Source organism: Vespa velutina, chromosome 1 (genome assembly GCF_912470025.1).
Source record: "Vespa velutina chromosome 1, iVesVel2.1, whole genome shotgun sequence".
Taxonomy (NCBI): Eukaryota; Metazoa; Arthropoda; class Insecta; order Hymenoptera; family Vespidae; genus Vespa; species Vespa velutina.
This window is the reverse complement of record NC_062188.1, coordinates 15,260,235-15,274,724: the sequence shown is the minus strand read 5'-3', so window position 1 is coordinate 15,274,724 and position 14,490 is coordinate 15,260,235. Positions and strand designations below refer to the sequence as shown.

Genomic DNA, 14,490 nt, shown 5'->3' with positions numbered 1-14,490 from the left:
TTGGAGAGGCTTTTCGGCTGAAGAAGACGAGATGCAAAGCTCGATGAATAATTTCTGTGCCGGAAAATTCGGGAAAGAAATTTTCTCGGATCTCGAAGGCCTTTGTTCAAAGAAAAACGATCCCACCTAGGTTTCACGACTGTTGATACTATGAGAAAAAAGAAAGAGAGGGAAAAAGAGAGAGAAAGAGAGAAAGAGAGAGAAACAGACAGATAGACAGACAGAAAGGCAAAAGACGTGAAAGCAGTAGAAAGATGAAGTAGACGAAGGTAGAAGAAATAAAGAATAGAGTAAAAAAAAAAGATAGAAAAGAGAAGCGACCATTACCGTTTCGTTGCGCTGTGATGCGGAAACGTGTTCGAGCGCGAATCAAGTCGAGCTTTATTTCTCTCACAAAGGACTTCTGTTCGAGGAAGTAACGAAGGCACCATAAAGGATCTTATCATTTTTCTCAACCAAGTCCGTTATGTTGTTCCAAAATCGGTTCCATTCGTTGTCCAATTTTTGACCATTCCAAAAAATCGAAATCCATTTACCGAACGATTATTATCTAGCAAATTTCAATTTCAATTTCTGTTTTAATTAAAAAATCTTATATCGGATTATCTTACGTTTTTGTTTTGTCAACGATAGATTTTCTTACGTGAATCGTATGACCATTTAAACATCGATAAAATAACTATGGTACTTTTTTACTTTGAAAATAAAAAAGATTGATATTAAACTATTCGTCGTTTCGAATTAACTCAAGCGTTTTGTATTGCCAAAAATGTCACAAATTGTGCACCTTTAATGAGGGAAAATACGGAGAAGCAAATTTTCGTCCGGAACTAACGGTGAACTTCAAACTTCGTTTCCTCGCTAGACACCGAATTAAATCGGTCGCGTCAACTTCCTCACGCGCTGTAATTCGTAGCAACTTGCCAAAAGCGAAATGTCCTTTTACCTCTGTTCCTAGCTCGATATCTCAGAGAATACAATAGTAGTAGTAATAGTAGTAATAGTAGTAGTAGTAGTAGTAGCAGTAGTAGTAGTAGTCGTAGTCGTAGTCGTAGTCGTAGTATAGTAGGTAGTAGTAGTAGTAATAATCGTGTAACAGTCGTAATATAGTAGGTAGTAGTAGTAGTCGTAGTAGTAGTCGTAATATAGTAGGTAGTACTAGTAGTAGTCGTAGTAGTAGTCTTGATAACAGTATGTAGCAGTAGTAATAATAGTAGTAGTAAAAACTGTTCACGAGCACCGGAGAATTCTTAAAGCTCCCGTTAACGAAGACGATTAACGTCGAGGCACATTTAAACTATAGAACTTTGCACTTTCACTAAATGGCCGATCGAAGAACTAGTCACGACAAATGACGTTCCGTGTTTAATAAATATGAATTCATTCTATTATCGTGAGAATGCAACAAGACGATGCGAATGAATATTATATTTCTCTAAAAGGAACAGTAAGAATTTATAAAAATTTAAACAATATTTAACTTTTTTTAAAACCAAACGTTCTCTTCCCTAATTTAATTAAAAGTATTTATTTAATACTATAAAAAATATTATACTATATTAATACGATATATAGAAAATTATTGAAATTATACGAATATTTGCGTGCGCGATCATGCGTTTAAACACATTTAAAAACCATCATTCTCGTATTCGTTATCATTATTATATGTAAACGTTCATTGGAGGATCTTTCGTTATGTTGACAGACGACTTCATTATGAATAGAAACAAGGTATCTTTGACTATTACAAATTTCTGTACGAACGTAGAACGTTTGAGAGTTCGGCCAGAGTCCTATCATTCCCTGTCTGTCTGTCCATCTCTCTCTCTCTCTCTCTCTCTCTCTCTCTCTCTCTCATGGTAAAATACGAAGCAGTGTACAAAAGAGATACGTCCTCTCGTACATTATTGTTTGCCCTTCCAGAGATTGCGGAGGCGGTGACGAAGCTGCCGCTTGAACGAGATGAAGTAACGGAAGTGAGAGAGTAAGAGGGAAAGAGAGAGAGAGAGAGAGAGAGAGAAAGAGAGAAAGAAAGAGAGAGAAATAATATGTGTGTGCGTGTTAGACAGTGTAAAAGAAGACAGAAAGGAAGAAGAGAAGAATCTGACGAAAGAAGAGGAAGAGAAGAGTGGTAACAGTGTCTGAGTGTCTGAAAACGCTGACGACTAGCTCACTTACTCTCGAACGAAGTACCTTTCGTATGAAACGTGGAGGAAACCTTGAGGAGGGATCGAGAAACGAGAAAGAGAGATAGAGAAGAAGTAGATGGAGTCTTTTCGTAGAATTCTTTCATGGAGACTATACTCCACCTACTCTCCTTCTTGTGTGGGCTCGGACAAGCGAGTAATTGCGATCGAAGACACACTCTCTTCTTTCTACCCTCTATCCTCTTCTACGATCTTTCCCTCGATATAAGAACGTTACTACCTTCTAAGTTCTTGCCTACTTATACTTATCCTATACCTATATACGTATATAGATATATAGGTATGTGAGTACTTACATATTTACTTATTTTTCCTCTCCATTTGTTTCTAACATGATCGAGTAACGTACGAGTTATACAAATATGTACAAGTACATATTTGTACATGACAAATCTCTTTCCTCTCTCTCTCTCTCTCTCTCTCTCTCTCTCTCTCTTTCTCTCTCTTTCTTTTATTCTTTGACGAAGATATATATAAAAAAAATAATATCAAAATGAAATATTGTTTCTTTGGTACATACGTTATTCGTTAAAAATTCAATGATTATAAAATGAAATCTCTACTGTACGGTAGATAAGAATTCATTTCGTTCAGATTTCTCTTTCGAATGGTAGCAATCAGAGGATTTATTGTTCGATCAATCGTCTTCCTGTTTCTTCAATAGTCTCTCTCTCTCTCTCTCTCTCTCTCTCTCTCTCTCTCTTTCTCTCCCTGTTCTTAAGGACGTGGTTCTCAGCGAAGAATGAACGACAGTACAAGAAAAAAAAAAATAGAGAAGATCGATGTTATTCTTGGCGCGCTCCTTTTCGTCGAGTATGAACGCCATCGCAAAAATGGAAGGAGTTAGGTCACACACAATCAAGCACATAGGTGAAGCCAACTAAAAACCGTTCCGAGTACAATGTCTTCGTGAGATCCTACGCTTCTACAGGATGCGCGTCTGATGCGATTGCACCATCCACGTAATATCATCTTCATTTTTAAAAAAAAAAAAGGACACAATTCCTTCTGGCAAGCTGGCTATTTCCTTCCTCGAATGTTCAAGAAATAATTCAAGCTACTTCGAGATCCGAATAAATGCGAGCTGTTTTGTTCTTCTCTCTCTCTCTCTCTCTCTCCCCCTCTCTCTCTTTCGTTCTTATCACTATATCTTCCTTTTCACTTCGGTTTAATGGCGTATGAAACTTTTAGAGACCCTACCACGAAATATATCCGCAAATTGCAAAGAAGATTCTTTCCGTCGAATGAATTTAAAATCGTATCGCGATTCTTACGATCTCATTCGTTTCTCGAAGAAACAATAATGATAAAGGATAGTTAGTGTTTTCTCTCTCTCGTTCTCTCTCTCTATCTCTCTCTCTCTCTCTCTCTCTCTCTCTCTCTCTCTCTCTCTCTCTCTCTCTCTCTCTCTTTACCTATCTTTCACGAATATTCGATTTACCCAGTTGGAAGTGATATTTTCTGTTTGAGACGACATCATGAAACAACCTCCCAAAGCAAACTATTAAATTATTAAATGATAATATGGAAGACCGATCGGATCGTCGATGGATACTCGATGAAAATTGAATTTTCAATGAAACATAAACCATCGTAGGATTATACCGATCCCATAGATATCTTAAAACATTTTCAGGCGCAAATACATTTCAAAAGGTTCGTAGAATTTCGAGCTCATTGTTATGTACGCCCATTCTCTTATTGAAAAGAACACGAAAATAAATTGTTCCTGTTATTGGACAAATTCGTAGAAACGATACCACATCAGTCCTTACAAATACCCTAATAAAATCTCTTTCGGATTGCCACTCCACGCTCTTTTCTCGCTCTTCGACGTGTTCAGACTCCCACGCCTACTTGTTTGTTTTCTATTGGATACTTCGAAAAGAAGTTTATCAATGAAAGGAAAAAAAAAAAAAGAAAGCAAACAAAAAAGAAGAAGAAGAAGAAGATAAAGGAAGAAGAAGCGAAGAATAAACGAAGAAAAATGAAAGAAAAGAGAATTCATTGTTTTCATTCTAAGTTGCAATTAGGTACTTCGCAGCGTCTTATCAAATTTCTTTGTATTTTCTAACGTTTCTTCACGTTTCTCTATATGAAAATTATTTTCCCTCAATTCCCGTTCATTTTCATACATCTCAAAGATCGTCATAATACTTAAATTTCTACTTGCTTATATTAGATATATCAGGAATAATATTAAAGCGTGTAATACTAGTATATTCACGATGAAGCATAAACTTATTTTATTTTATGGTTGATTATTTTACAAAAGTTATTAACAATGAGAGGATTCGATAGTTCGACAAACTTTACAAAAGGAAGACGTAGATGTTCGTTAGAATATCATCAGTTAATTATAATGGAAGGATTATAATGAAAATGAACTTTTACTGTTGATAGTTGTCAGAAAATCGATCCGAACGAATATCTTATAATAATAATTATTCTTTGCTGATATTCGACTTAATTAAGGATCATCTTGTTAAATTAATTATGTTCAAATAAAAATAAAAAATATCTTTAAGCTTTAAAAATAAATGAAGGGCCACGAACATTTATCCTTTTCTTTCCTTTTCATCTACGATGACGTTATCGTGGCACCACGGTGAATACCGAGCTTCCTGACGATTTGCGGAATTGCAAACGGACGTCCTTTTCACGATGATGCCGACCCTTGAATTTGGCCAACCCTACTATCCTGAAAGGATAACTCGATCGTTCGACGAAGCCTACTCCACAGCATCGACCAAATCCTACCTTTCGCATGTACGTGACTGGCATTGATCGTTGATTCTCAATCCTCCGTTCGCTTTTACTCCAAAAAATTCAACCTTTCCCCTTGTTCACCTTATCCCCGCCGTTATCTCTGATGAACGTTCGATGTTATCATAAATATAGCCCTCCCACCCCCATAACTCGATAAATTTACATCGATTTCAGATAACAATGGTAAAGTGAAATAGAGCCGATGAAAATGAAAAGAATCAATTCTCTATATCAAAAAAATAACGTAAATCCATGCACAATATACGCGTATGGTAAATAGAAAAATTTGCATTGAATAATGAAAAAAGAAGGGAAAAAAAAAGAAAAGAAAAAAGAAAAAAAAAGAGAAAAAACCAAAGTCTATCAAAACAAAAAGAATGTTGATTAATTGCACGGAAATGATTGCAGACGTTTTGAAATATATTCTAACAGAAATTATTATTTCCAAATGATAAGATTATTTTGTAATTGACTAATACTTTTTTCATCTCATAGCTCATTAAACATTACAGAAGCTAATAATGGAATTTGAGAGAACAACGTCCAGAATTTGTATTCTAGAGCACGATCTCCCATACGTTACGAACTCAATTTGCCCATGTAATACGTTTTATTTCGTATCTTTTTCTTGCAATTTTACGAAAGTCACGCGAACGATAGATTTATTTTTCTGTTGCATAGTATCGTTTCAATTAATTTGTAAGCGTCCCACGTAGAAACGAATAAGTACCTACGTATATATCTATTACGAGCTTATTCTTAGGGACATTTAATTCTCTACTAGCGAGTTCCTTAACAAGATCCAGCCAATTTCTTGCTGTTACTTTTTTACATACCTCGAAACAATTCTTACTTTATTTTTTTATCTGTAACAGTGTCTCTCATCCTATGGGCAGTCTCACGATATTGAGCCGCGTTAAATTTTTAATGGACAACGAAATTATAGCTACTACCTTACGCCAATGCGAGGAAAGTGGAAAAGAATTGTAAGATATTTTCAGAAAGTTTCTCGTGGAATGTTCTTGTGAGTTCGCAGAAAATACCGCAGTAACAGAAGGTGTCTGTAAAGTAATATACAGGTAGACTCCAGTCTACTAGCTTTTTAAAAATTTAATATAACAGTAGCGAACATTTCAACTGCGGTAACATAGCAAACAAATGTATTGGCTCGCACGGAAAAATGTTTTAGAAACGTTTTGTTATAAAAATCTAATTATTTCCAACGTAAAATTTTTGTTAGATAATATTTTATGATCTTTCATATAACGATAATACAAAACGCTTTAATAACATTATTATGTCTATCTAAAGTTAGGTAGATAAACGTCATTTAATATGAACAATTAAAAAGGAACTTGTTTGTTATAAAAAAAAATAAAAAAGTGCGAAGAAACGATCGTGAGAAACTTGTTAATTATCTGGGGGTTAACTGTACGACTGGAGAAATTCCAATTCGATTAGAAGTAGTTCATGTCCAAAGGTAAAGATGAAAGTTGTTATTTAACCTGAAATTCAGTTACGAAGTTTTGTTTAACCCGATTATAGTTTTCAAGCAGGGAGTTCCTTTTAAGCGCCGGTTTATGTAGACTCATACGTATACAATACCTACGTACGTACGTATCACTCATAACAATTTCGCATTAAGTAGCTTTGAATAACGAAATTATGCCATCAACCACCCTGACAGCATAATTACAAGGAAAAGTTTCGAAGGAATTTTAATTCAATTAGAGAAATCTGCAAGATATCCACACCTCCCCTTTCTCCTTCTCCTTTGTGCCAATCAAATTGAATGAAAAGCATCGGCAAGATTTAATCATAAGTATCGCGAATATAATTTTATTAGTATAACGTTCATGTTTCATGCGTCTCGTGGTTCGACATTAATAGAGCACACAATCCTGAGCCTAATTACTATCTCGATAGAGCATGTGCCTAACTCAGAATACCTTGGCATGTTAGCAAAATCATCCTAATCGCTGAAAATGCAAAGATGTTATAGTCTATAGGTGAGAGGATCAGAGAGATTGGGATGCAACGAACGGATCCTGTATGTGTATATGTACATCCTATGAAGATAGAGAGAGAGAGAGAGAGAGAGAGAGAGAATGAGAGAGAAAGCGATAGGGAAACCCTTGGAGGGATGGACCGGATTCGATCGCGATGTACTACCATCTCACTTCATCTCCCTCTCTCTCTCTCTCTCTCTCTCTCTCTCTCTCTCTCTCTCTCTCTCTCTCTTGACGCTCTGTGCTAGTAATTCAAATTTGCATACTATCAGAAATGCATCGTAGACGGAATCGTGAATAAACCTAACCCACGCGTGTCCGGCCACGTTTGCCATAATAAAGGACGGATTTATGGGCAACTCAGGATTCGTATATTCCTGTCTTCTCCTTGCTAAGCATCTCGAGCCCTATCTTTCTTCGTTCGCTTCTGTCCTCCTTTCTGTCTTTACTATAATCGAGAATATTAGAGACTTCTCTTAGATCTACCTGACCAAAATTAGCACACCAAAATGGCCATCTCTGTGTGTTATCGTGAATTTGCATATCCAGGGTCTTGAGATAGATAGATGGAGAGAGAGAGAGAGAGAGAGAGAGAAAGAGAGAAACTCGAGGAAAGTAGATAGGTAGAGGGAGATAGGATATTCCTTCCGTTGAAAATCTCCTAGATTACTTGGCTAGAGTACTGGTCTTGCCTATTATGCAATTTGAATAACAAACACAATTATTTTCTATGATGATAATAATCACGTTCTCGAGTACGTTAACTTTTTTGTCATTATTACATTAAGTTCTCATTCGTTAAATTGATAATTGTAAAACTAAGAACGTGTATACGGTACGTCTATCCATATTGAATTAATTATTTATGCATGACGATTTAAATTCCAATGATCGTGGCTACATTCGTCGTCGGAAATAATAGCGTTAAACGTAAGCACTAAGAAATATAATAAAGTCGATATATATATATATATATATATATATATATATATATATATATATATATATATATATATATATCTGCGAAAGTATTTCCAAATGCAAACCAATTAAATACAACACACGATGAGTGCTGGATGATCGTTTGCGTGTAAATTCACCGACGTAAATGTCACTGCATCGCCATAATATCATAATGACATAATATATTACACGAGATGAGTCAAATCGAGTGGCAACAAGCGGAAACGTCGCTAAGCGGAAACACAAAGATTAATTTAAAGCGTAATTGTCGATGAAAAGCATTTCTATTAAGCATTTAACGCTCATCGTGATACGATTACGAAATGGATGGCCATTAATCGATGTAGTACGTCGAGCATGAATATCTAAAGAGAATAATGGTTGTTAAACGCTTACATTGAGAAAATCTATTCGCGAAGAAGTCACGTCGTAACTACAAAAAAGAAAATCTCTGATGCAAATCGGTCCTCGTGAACTCATTCAGATTCTCCTCTGTCTTTTTCCCCCACTCCTCTTTCTCAAGACAATCGTACTTTTACGATAAAAACTTTTTTGAATAGACTCGTAGCGAGAAAATGAAAGAGTTTCATATCGTAGCTTTAGAATCGATTACGCGAACAAAAAAAGAACAGACGCAAGACAAATTTTCTTCTCGTCTGTTCTCTCTCTCTCTCTCTCTCTCTCTCTCTTTCTCTTTCTGTCTCTCTCTCTCTCTCGCGTGTTTCTACGAAGTTTAGAAAATCGAGAATAGTTGAGAAATATGAAATAAGTAAATACATATTGGTTCCTGAATGAAGGGGCGGCTTTCCAAAACACTCAATGTGGAATGACCCGTTCATTTCCTTTGATAGTTTATCTCACATATATATATATCACATATATATATCAATACAAAATCACATATATGTATCTTATAGGTAGATATATTCGCAGCAACATTTTTTTTTCTTTTTTCTTTTTTCTTTTTTTTTTTTTTTTTTAATCCTTTTACATTCATCGATATTTTTTGTCCTATTTATGCATCGTTCGAAACCGATATTAATATACTTTTATCTAGATGTATGTTTAAATGTAAATATAATATATACTTGTCAACATACATTTTTCTTTTTTTTTTTTTTATTTAAAAAAAATTCTGTTAAATTTGCCGTTATTTTTTATCGATATTTTATGCATCATTCTAAGCCGATATTAATATATTTTTATCTGCATATACGTCTGCATGTAAAGATAATATAACGCAATATCGTATTAGTATTGCTTGGATTGCTTCCGGTCAAAACTTTCAATTTTACTGAGAAAAATTTTCCACTTTCACGTTTCTATCGGGAAACTTTTGATCTCATCCTCCACCATATTATCGCTGTCTTTTCTCTTAAACCGATCTATCTTAATTGAGCTTCGTTAACGATAATCATCGAAAAATATCAAAATGTAGAAAAAAAAAATACGTCGTAGACAGAATTTCTTTCCTTGCTGACTTTTGCTTTTTGTGACATATTTCGAAATTTTCTCAAATATAATTCCAAATACATTGTTGGATATCTTATAGCGTTGAGAAAAGAGCATCCATTTGCAGGCTGGAACGGACAATTCAAAATCTTGAATTTATGAGGAAACTTTTCTCGCGAAACTTAGAAGAAGATTTCTTTACATCTCTCTCTCTCTCTCTCTCTCTCTCTCTCTCTCTCTCTTTCACTCTTTGTGAATTCTCGAAGGGAATTCATCACCGAAAGAAAGAGAGAAATAAAGAGAGAAATAAAGAGAGGTAGAGAAAGAGGTAGAGAGAGAGAGAGAGAGAGAGAGAGAGAGAAAAGATACCATTATCAAGTACTAGCCACAAATATTCTGAAACCTCCTCCCATTCTCAATCGCGTGCGTTATCAATGATTAATGTGTCGACGCGTCATACGTTCGTGCATCGCTTACGAATCGAGTCTGGTCGAAACTTTGTAATACACAAGAGTTATTGCGAATCCTTCGAAAAGAGCCCAAACATTTTGTTCGTATTATTCAAATTACTTAAAACAATATCAGAAATATAAATCATCTTTTTCTAATAATATTATACGTAAAGATATAAAAGAAATTTTATATCTATTACTTTATTATTATTCTCGAAAATTCTACAAAATCTAAAAGAGTTGTTTATTAAAAAAAATTAATTCAATTAATTATAAAAATAGTACGCAATATGGTATAACTATTTTCGAATATAAGTTATAAGTGAAGTCTATTCTGAAATATAATTTAATTCGAATACGTTTGGGAGTAAAGATATTTCTTAGTAAGAAATAAAATTTGAAAGATTCCTCGTAAAAATAAGAACTTAGAATAACTAATGTTAGTAATATCCTTGAATTTATATTGAATCGTTTAACGTTAAATGATAAAAATATACCTAAAAAAGAACGAATGATAAAATTCAAAAGAAAGAGAACAGGAGAAATATCGTTTGAATTTATATTATCAGTCAGATCGTCATTTTTAATTCCAAGAGTTTACAATAAGTTGAAAGATTTTTACCTGAGTTCAGAAAAATTTAATCACGATTCGATATTATACATTCGATCATTTCGATTGGTTATCCACGGAAACATATTTGAATTTTCAGATATTATATTTAAAACAGACATGTACGTACTTCGTATGAAATATACATATTCTGCGAAAATAAACAAACAAATAAAAATAAAACGAATCCCATGGAATTGATATATGTTGCTGCTTCGAACATAATTACTGGAGAGTAACGATTGAACGAACAGTTTTTCATCCCTTAGACAAAACCATTTTTATTCCCTTGAATCATCCAAAATCCAATGTAACAAAGGATGAATAAGAGAGAAGAGAAATATCGAAGAAGGGACGAATGGGAACTTCACGAGTATCTCTTGAGAAAGGAAGAATGGACGATTGGCAAACGGAAAGACGCATATCCGTTCGGCTGTGAGCCCTTCAACTGGCCGTTTGATCCAATTTTTCCTCTCTTCTTTGTCACTCCTTCTCCGTTTTACCTCCTCATCTCGTTCCTCTTCTTCTTCAGCATATCGGTCGTAGTTCGTGCATGAAATTTTATCGTAAAACTCGAAAGAGACCAGCATGCTCGATAAATCTTCAATGTGTCGTCCACCTGTAAGGAAACGATAATCGTTCTTTACTAAGTAAGAAAACGTCACAGCTTAAAAGGATGAACAGAGAGAGAGAGAGAGAGGGAGAGAGAGAGAGAGAGAGAGACAGAGACAGAGAAAAAAGCTACAAGAATCGACCTACAAAACAGTAAGAGCCATCAAAGCATCGTAAACAAGTGCGCATCCTTTATCGTGAATTTTACGATCCGAATGAGGAGCAGAGAAAATAGAATAAGAATTTATTATGCGCTCCCATATAACGTCCCAACCCATTACTCTTATTCCACGTATAAACATACATAGACAAAAATATACACGGAAATATACAGAGAACTCGCTTATTCCTCTCGAGTGAATTCGCTGCACTGATAAATACCTAGAACATTGTAGTTTATGCATATTCTTTCGCCGTACGGTTTTACTACTACCTTCATTTATATTCCTTGCAAAATGACAAAGTCGGGATGCTCGATAGAGAGAGAGAGAGAGAGAGAAAGTCAAGATGGTAAAAGTCTGTACGAGCTTGACTTTTATTCGTTCTCTATCCGTTCGTAAAGTTCAACGAATCCGATCGGCTCTCTTTGATCTCTTCGCGTTTTGCGATCGAAGCAGTAGCACCGGCACGATGCACAGCAAACAGCTGTATTTACAGAAACTACCTTCATATTGGCAAACATTACTGGAAGCAATTAACAAAATCTAGGTCAAAGATTTTCTTTTTCGAAAACTCCAAGTTGATGAGGCCGAGCGTACACTCGAAATAAAACGAATTCCGTCGGATCCAATTCGGAAAATTGGAAGAAAGAAGAGAGAGGTCGTTCTTTCCTTTTTTTCTTTTTTCTTTTTTTTTTTTTTTGTCGAGAAGAAAAGGGGGGGGGGGAGAAAATATGTATATACAAATTTTACGAGCCAACGTCGACCACGCCTCTCGTACCTCTCGTTCCTCTCGTTTGTATCATTCGTTTCGTTTCGTTTCGTTTCGTTTCGTTTCGTTTCGTTCGTTCGTTCGTTCGTTCGTTCGTTCGTTCGTTCGTTCGTTCGTTTGTTCGTTCATTTGTTCGTTCGATAGATATAACCGTATCTATATCTACGAGAGAGTGAAATATTTCCGTACATTCAAAATGGAAGGTCTAGGCGACAAACGTTCTCCCGAACGTGAACATAGATATGCAGTAGTCAAGCGCTACTACTACGATCGATGTCGCTCAAGAAGAATGGTCCTTTGTTTCCTATTCTAAAATAGTAGATGGATCAACGTACCTAGATCGGGATGTATTTTCGATTGATACTTCGTTGTATCCATTGTGCGTTATACCATACGCATAGCACATGAAATAGTGAACGCATGTACCAGTATTTTGGTCATCTGGGAACATGTATGTGAGAGAGAGAGAGAGGGGGTGAGAGAGAGAGAGAGAGAGAGAGAGAGAGAGAGAAAGAGAGTAATCACAAACGCAGACACTCCATACACGTACATATATATACACTTTCGCGATATATCAGCTACTCCCAGGGGCATATATTGGATCGTAAAACGTCATTAGATATTCATTCGTTATTCTCGCTCGATCGGGCAACGGTCTGACTCCCAATGGTGCCGTTTCCTTGATCTTTAAACATCGTTTGCCCACGAGGAACGACCCATAAAGCATCGTTCCGTGGGCGCACGTTCGCAACGTTTCTTTTCCTTTCCTTCTTCCTTTTCGTTTCCCTTCTATTTCGTTTACGTGTCTTCGCTATCTCTATGTCTACTGAAACCTTCGATTTTCATCTTTTTTTTTTTTTATTTCTTCTTTTTTTTTCCCCCTTTCTTATTTCTACCCTTTTTCTACTTCGCACTCGTTTTACTCGCACTGGATAAGAACTGAAGATGCAACCCCTCGAAGAATCGATGCAGCTGGCATATGCAATAAAAAAAAATAGTAGTCGAGTATCAAATGGTCCTTAAGGGCCAACGAACTCAAATCTATGAATCCAAGATTTCTTCGCGCCCATTGACGCGACTCAATCGATAGTCGTCTCATCGATAACGGAAACCATTCGAAACGATGTTCGAAATTATAAACGTGTCTTGACTTCGTTGTCGATAAAAAGAAAACGAGAACGAGCACGTACTTCTTCGTCGGCGTCTCTTCTTCTTTTTTTTTTTTCCCCGACACTCAAATGCGAAATAAAACGACGAAAAGCACTTGTCCCGAGTCGCTGATACTGAAGGATGCTACGAGCGAATTTGCTTCGAACGTTTAAGAGGCACGGCCTCATTAAATTCTCGGAGGATCGATGAAAATTGAGGAGGATAAGATTCTGTTTCTATCATTACCGTTACAATTGAATCTATCTCAGTTTTCTTTTTTCTTTTTTCTTTTTTCTTTTCTTCTTCTTCTTCTTCTTTTTCTTTCCTCCTCCAAATTTCTTCGAATCTTCGAATAAACCTTAACTTTCTTTTACTTTTCATTCTATCTATCTATCTTTCCCTATACCACAATAATATTGCTGTTCTTTTCTCGACATTATAATATTTTTCAAACGTCATCGAATCTGAATTTTAATTTTTGAAAAAAATAAGAAAGTTCCTTTTCTTTCGAAAACCCAGAGATAGTAATACGTATTATCCCGTTTCACAATGACCTCGTTACTCGATCGTTATAAAATCAAATGTTCAATTAAATCTTATTTGTAATAAAGTAACCAATTATATATGAGTTAGATAGCTCAATCTAATATGAAGTTTGCTTTTTTTTTGTTTTAGGTAAGGATTCGTTTCGTGTTTGAAAGGACGTTGAGTATCGATGGGAATATTTGAAATGGTAAAATAATTGAAATTTCATAATAAAATCAAACGTAGCTTTGATTCCTTCTAAAGAAGTTATACCTAGTATAATAGATACACACACACACACACACACACACACACACACACACACACACATATATATATATATACGATCCGCAAAGAGCATAGCACGTAATACGTCACACGTAAAAGCTATGACGCTTTTTGTCGTGCAGATGGCAATCCCAACTCATTCCCGACCACCCCTGTTTCATGTTTTGTTCGACCTCCTCTCCCCTGGTTTATTTCTTGAGCGTAGTCCAGCTTCTATCTTGTTATACGTTGACCCGGAGTTCGCTCTTCATGTCGCTCGTCATGCTTCTCCGTTTTCTTGAGACAGAAAACGTGACTGGACGACGGGACGGAGAGAAACGTCAGAGAAATATAGTATGCCGAACAAAAAATGACTTCTCGGTGCGCTCACGTATATCTGTCTCGATTGAAAGTAAAGAAAATATTTTCGAATGAACAAAACACGTGACTTTATATTTTTCTTTATATTTTTTTTTTCTTTTTTTACACCATCTATATCGCGAATTGCGAATTAGAATGATAATTTAGCACTCGGTGAGAAT

General features: G+C 35.6%; 1 protein-coding gene and 1 long non-coding RNA gene across 5 annotated transcripts in view; one reads left to right on the top strand and one right to left on the bottom strand.

Annotated features, from left to right (window-relative positions):
• LOC124953572 overlaps positions 1–14,490 on the top strand; it is a 331,352-nt gene that overhangs the window by 253,700 nt on the left and 63,162 nt on the right. The window lies entirely within an intron of this gene.
• LOC124953884 overlaps positions 9,816–14,490 on the bottom strand; it is a 47,579-nt gene continuing 42,904 nt past the window's right edge. Inside the window, exon 3 of the long non-coding RNA XR_007102359.1 lies at positions 9,816–11,084. This is a non-coding gene — a long non-coding RNA (uncharacterized LOC124953884). The remainder of the gene's footprint in view (positions 11,085–14,490) is intronic.